The sequence below is a fragment of the Perognathus longimembris genome, chromosome 28 (genome assembly GCF_023159225.1).
Source record: "Perognathus longimembris pacificus isolate PPM17 chromosome 28, ASM2315922v1, whole genome shotgun sequence".
Lineage (NCBI taxonomy): Eukaryota > Metazoa > Chordata > Mammalia > Rodentia > Heteromyidae > Perognathus > Perognathus longimembris.
The window spans coordinates 27391830-27398372 of record NC_063188.1 but is presented as its reverse complement, the minus strand read 5'-3'; positions in this window follow the sequence as shown (position 1 = coordinate 27398372).

The window sequence follows — 6543 nt, the reverse complement described above, 5'->3', positions numbered from 1 at the left end:
AATAGGGTCAGGTAACTAGGTCAGGTAATATGTTTATTCATTGTTGCTAGCAACTTAAAGACTCTAGCAGCTATATATTCAGAGTTTCAGTGCCACAGAAACAGTGACTAATTGCTGTACTGAAGTAGGACCTATATGTCCTGAGAGAGAAAAGTGTTAGATTTATTAAAAAGCCCCAAAGTCACATTAGCTTCATTGCCCAGTTGATTTGGGTTTGCCATATTAAGGATTTGGAGATTTAATAGAAAAAAAGGTTGTTTTACACGTGATGGTTAGTGAAGCATGGAAATGTGCTTTAGGCTTCAAATCCCATGTGTTCATTGTTATACCTTAGAGAAACATAAGTTTCTATTTCCTATTCATGTTTTTGTAAGTGAGCTGTAGGTACTGAAATGTAGCTTTCACCTTAAGCACCCAAGTCTTTTTTTCATTCATTTAAAATTTTTTTTTCCTTTATATCTCAAGGATTTTCTTTCTTCTTCTTTATTTCTTTTTTGGCCACTCCTGGGGCTTGGACTCAGGGCCTGAGCACTGTCCCTGGCTTCTTTTTGCTCAAGCCTAGCACTCCACCACTTGAGCCACAGCGCCACTTCTGGCCTTTTCTATGTATGTGGTGCTGAGGAATGGAATCCAGGGCTTCATGTATACAAGGCAAGCACTCTTGCCACTAGGCCATATTCCCAGCCCCAGCACCCAAGTCTTTATTGTTCTCATGTTGATCAACTGAATCCAAGTCACTCAGGTGGCCTTTGTAAACTGACAAAGTGAAACTCATGAAGGAAGGAAGTACAACTTTTGTAAGCTGTCTCCTTCTTCAAGGACAGAATAGAGAGAAATGTTTCTGTCCTACTGAGGATGAAGCAAAGCAGAACTTCATTGATGTTTGGTATTCTACTGGATTTGCAGGGTCAGATGGTGCCAAATGATTCCATTGTTAATATTAACACTGATGGAGGACCAAGCCCCATGCATCAGGAATGGCACAGATAAAGTGTTTTCAAAGATGTTGTCCTTAGTTTATTATAATCCATGGGTTTGGGAGCATAGGCTTTAGAGTCAGGAAGTCTTAGCTCAAATAACTGATCTAGTTTTCTTTTTTTAATTTTTTACCAGTCTTGGGGCTTGAACTCAGGGCCTGAGCACTGTCCCTGGTTTCTTTTTGCTCAAAGCCAGCACTCTACCTCTTGACCCACAGCACCACTTCTGGCTTATTTTTTTCTGTTTAGGTGGTGCTGAGGAATTGAATCCAGGGCTTCGTGTATGCGAGGCAAGCACTCTACCACTAGGCCACATTCCCAGCTCAAATAACTGATACAGTTTTTGACACCACTTTGGATAATTTTGAGCACAATATCTAACTTCTCTAGGCCTCTGTTACTTAATTAGTAAAATAAAGACTATAATAGTTTAAGGAGTTCTATAATAAATGTAGACCATATAACATTGTATTTGGTTCAGTAATATGCTTTTTGTCTTTTGCTATCAAGAATCTCTTTCCCTTCAATTTCCTTTCTTTTTATTTCACAAACAATTTAATTCCACAGGGCCTTTAAAGTTTTATGTGGTGGTGATGGTGGAAACATGCATTGGAAAAATGGCAACATCCATTGAACTTGCATTCTGCTTTAGGTCTATACTTAACAGAAATACATAGAGAAGATACGTTAGAAGATATTTATAGTGGAGTTATTAAAATAATAAAATATGGGAACCGTTCAAGTATCCATTAGTAAAATGACTAAGTAAATGTCATATTGATATTTGGTAAGTAGTATACTACTAGAGTCAGGAAGTCTTAGCTCAAATAACTGATCTAGTTTTCTTTTTTTAATTTTTTACCAGTCTTGGGGCTTGAACTCAGGGCCTGAGCACTGTCCCTGGTTTCTTTTTGCTCAAGGCCAGCACTCTACCTCTTGAACCACAGCACCACTTCTGGGCTTATTTTTTTCTGTTTATGTGGTGCTGAGGAATTGAATCCAGGGCTTCATGTATACAAGGCGAGCACTTTACCAAGAGGCCATATTTCCAACCCCCGGCTAACATTTTTTTTTGTATTGTTTTGTTTTGTGCCAGTCCTGGGGCTTGAACTCAGGTCCTGAGCACTGTCCCTGGCTTCTTTTTGCTCAAGGCTAGCACTCTACCACTTGAGCCACAGTGCCATGTCCAGATTTCTCTATATATGTGGTGCTGAGGAATCGAACCCAGGGCTTCATGTATACAAGGCGAGCACTTTACCACTAGGCCATATTTCCAAACCCCGGCTAACAATCTTTTATGTATCTTTTTTTTTTTTTTTTTGCATTTTCTTCCTCACTGTCCTGTCTCTCTGCCTCCCACCTCATTCCTCATGTAAAGGACATGAAGAATGACTTTAGAGTTCCTGGAAAGGTCACCATGCTTTTCTCCCTATCGTACTGAACAGAAGAGTGGCGGGACATTCAAGACAGCAAGGAATACAACTCTAGAGACTAATGCCAGCACATTAGAAACTAAGAACGCCCAAGGCCACTAGCTGTGTGGCCCAGAGTCATGTCTTAGTCTGTGTGTCTAGAAGCTCATGTTCATGGAATTGCCTAGAACCACTCACACACACTAGCTAGGACTGTACTTGCTTCTCAGAGAGCTGCAAAAAGTCCTCCTTTTTGTCTGACAAAATGAATAAGCCTTTATTTCTGGTTCTCCAAAACCCTGATTGTATTATTTGTAAACTGGCCCTGAGCTGTTACTGAATTTCCAGTAACAGCTGGATGTAGGAGGATCAGGTTCCCAGGCTGGCCTCAACAAAAACATTAAACCTTACCTAAAAACTAAATTTCTGATGCGGTGGCTCACGCCTGTAATCCTAGCTACTCAGAAGGCTGAGATCTGAGGACTGCCATTCCAAGCCAGTCAAGGGAGAAAAGTCCTTGAGACTCTTATCTCTAATTAACTAGTGGAAAAAAATTGGAAATGGCTGGGAGCTGGTGGCTTACTCCTGTAATCTTAGCTACTCTGGAGGCTGAGATTTGAGGATAGTAGAGGTTTGAAGCATGGGAAGAAAAGGATTGTCTCCCATAAACGACTCAGAAAACTTCTGAAGTGGAACTGTGGCTCAGGTGGTAGAGAGCTAACCTTGAGCACAAAGAGGCTCAGGGATAGTGCTCAAGCCCTGAATTCAAGCCCCAGTACTAGCATACATACAAACATGTGCATGCATGCATACACACACACACACACACACACATTCAGATAATGTGGTCATCTTATGGTCACATGTAATGAGCCAAGATCAAATCTATCAAAAAAAATATTTTTTGCTTTTGTGGGGCTTGAACTTAGGGCCTGGGCTCTGTCCTTCAGCTTTTTTGCTCAAGACTAATGCTCTAACTTGAGCCACAGCTCCATGTCCAGTCTTCTGGTGATTAACTGGAGTTAAGAGTCTCAGGGACTTTCCTGCCTGAGTTGGCTTCAAACCACAATCCTCAGATCTCAGTCTCCCGAGTAGATAGGATAGCAGGTGTGAGCCACAGGCACCCAGTTTGTTACCCAGTTTATTATTTACTATTTAGAGTCTGTTCCCTTTGGTGGCTACTGCTGAAAGGTTAACACTTTATTTTTTATTACCATCTGTAAGTAGTTGTACAAAGGAGTTGCCATTTAATAAATCAACTAATTTATGAATACAATGTATTTTCATCAATGTCAATGCTCCTTTATATATACACATTATCTGTCATATGAATTTTAATATAGTATTTAATTTTACGTTATAATACTGGGATTTCTTTATTTTTAAACATACATTTGTGTTTAAAAAAGTTTTTCTAGGAGGAGGCTTGTTTGATATTTCACTGACTATCATGAGCATGTTTCAGTACTTTCTCATTTGAACTGATATTTCACATCCAAATAGCTATTAAAAAATTCTTAGTTTTGTCACTAAGAATTAGATTAAAAGACTTCAATGGATTAAAAGACTTCTGTGATTAGCACCATAAAGGTGATATTAGTATGAAAAAGATCAGTTTTTTATTTCCTGACTAAAATCATAGTTATGAGCTGATTACATTTGGTATTGGTGACATATTCCTAACTAAATCTATTAGTGACGTTTGACTTTTTTTAAAAAGCTAATCTGATTCATGGCTGTGGTCTGTGTGTCAAGGAAGACAAGGCCCAGAGTTGAAAGTCCAGCATTGCACAACTCAGTGAATTGGAATCACTAATTTTAATTTTGAAGGTTTGCACAACTACAGCAGAACTTGTCTTATTATTATATGGGAATTTGATTCGGTAGACTTCAGTCCCAAAGCCCTGCAGCCCTGAATGTAGCTAACATAAAGCATATAAAGGCAACAACCACAGGATGGTCTGGGGACCACGCCTAAAAAAAGTGCTATACATAAGCCAAGCAAGCCATTTAGTGGAACAATCAGGGGTGAGCAATGCGAACAATGTAGGGGGAATAATCAGGGGTGAACATTTTCTGGAGCAAAACTTTCCTGGGGCAAAACTGCATAATGCAGCTGCTTATTGGCTGCAGCAGAGATCTCCTGGGGCAAAACAAGTTAATGCATCTGCATTTCAAAGAATGGCCTATTTTACCTTTTAATCTTTTGGGTACTGGGTGAAAAGCACCCCCCTCTACCTGCTCCCCCCCTCCCAAGGCTCCAGGACTTCAGTGAGGACAAGACTGTGATTTAGACCCAGTAGCCTTATTTCAATATATCCTTTCCATGTTAGCCATCATTTTGTTGTTGTTGTTGCCTACAAATCAAAATTTTGTCTTGGACTGTCAGTGAGTGGGCTTCATTTCTTTCTGATTCCTCACCCCTACGCATCTTCAAATAAGTAGGTTAAAAATGCACAAACATGCTCTCTTCATTAGTTAATAAGCTAGATTTCAAAGAAGAGATCTTGGAAATAAATTCTTGGTCAGTCATCATTTCTTCTTCTTTTTTTTGACAGCAAAGTCATTTAATGGTCTGTCCAAATGAAATGTTACAATAAACATTTACTGAATGCTTGCTTTGTATCCGTTTCTGTGCTAGATACTTGGAATAAAAGGAGTAGAAGGATTAAGGCGATTTGTCTGCCTCCAAAAAACTCATAGTCTAGAAGAATAGATGCAAGTAATTTTGTGAAATGTGAAAAGAATGTAGATTACAAAGGAATATAGAAGAAAAGCATCTTAGACTAGTCTGGTATTGCAGGAGGAACTGCTGTGAATGAACTGGAGAAGATGACACCTTTGCAGAAACTTAAAAGATGAGTAGCAGCTAACCAAATAAAGAGGAAGGTGGGAATTTCCAGAGGTAGAACTGTATGTATAGGGCAGGACACAAAAGATTAAGAGTGTCATGCAACTATGGAAAGAAATGGCAATGATGATACACACGGATCTGTAATTCTATTGAAAACCATACAGGGTGCTGAAACAGTTCTAAGCAAATAAAAATGTACATTCCCTAAAATAGTTTGGACCTCAAACTTTATGCCTCAGGTACTGTAATCTCAAATATACTATGTGAGGAAAATATCATTTGCACCTACATTGTGATTTCCATAATCTATCTGTCCTCCAGATTCTTATTCTCTTTGTATTCCTTCAGTTACCAACTATTTGCAGCAGTCCATAGTGGGTCCTTTTCATTTCTATGGGATTCTGATAGTTTGGAAATAGTTATATGTGCTTTTCAGCTTATCCTTTTAAAAAAGGCTTATAAACCCTTCATGCTACACTCTCCTTGGTGACAAAGAATTATTTCATCTTGGCCTTCAGGTTGCAGCAGCTCTCTCTCTCTCTCTCTCTCTCTCTCTCTTATTCTCACACACCCATATGCACACAGCCTATGTCATGTGCAACATCAGGTTACATGATATAATTGGTACTTGCTCCTTACAACTTCCTTACGTTTCTTGTGATTTGCATAGTTCTACCTGCCTGGATTCCTGAGAGCATAATTCGATTACAGATGGAAAATTCTTGTCAGTCAGTAGGGAACAAAGGAACTATACATAGCATGCAGAATTTGGCTTTCTGCTTGGTTCTTCTGGTTTCATGGATTTGTGCTGTGTTGTTGAGCCCTCGCCATCCCTTACTAGATAAATTGAGTGTAATCTTTAAATTCTTGATGAAAGATGTTAAGTAGGTAAACAGCATTATAATGATTATTTCATCCCTGGTCAAGCTGAGATGTGTCCTTCCAGTTTACTTTCTAAGCCTCACCCTTCTTACAGTGTGCAGTCCTTTGTTAGGGTTAGAATTTCCCATAAACCTGCTCAATAATTTGTTTGTGTTTGGCTGCTTTGAAATACTACACAAAGCAATCCTTGTAAAAGGCAAAACTGTTCGGAAGGCTGAGAATGGAGCTTGAGCCACAGACTCAAAGTTGCTCTTTTCAGGTAGAGCCAGCTGGGTAATCTTATCTTAGCTGGCTACTTTTCAAGGTGCACAGAGCAGGGGCTTTCCCTCAGGGAGCAGCATATACCTCAGGGGATGAAGAGCTTTCTAATGAGGGGGCACAACTTTGGGAAACCAAAAGGCCCCATCAGTCTGGTCTA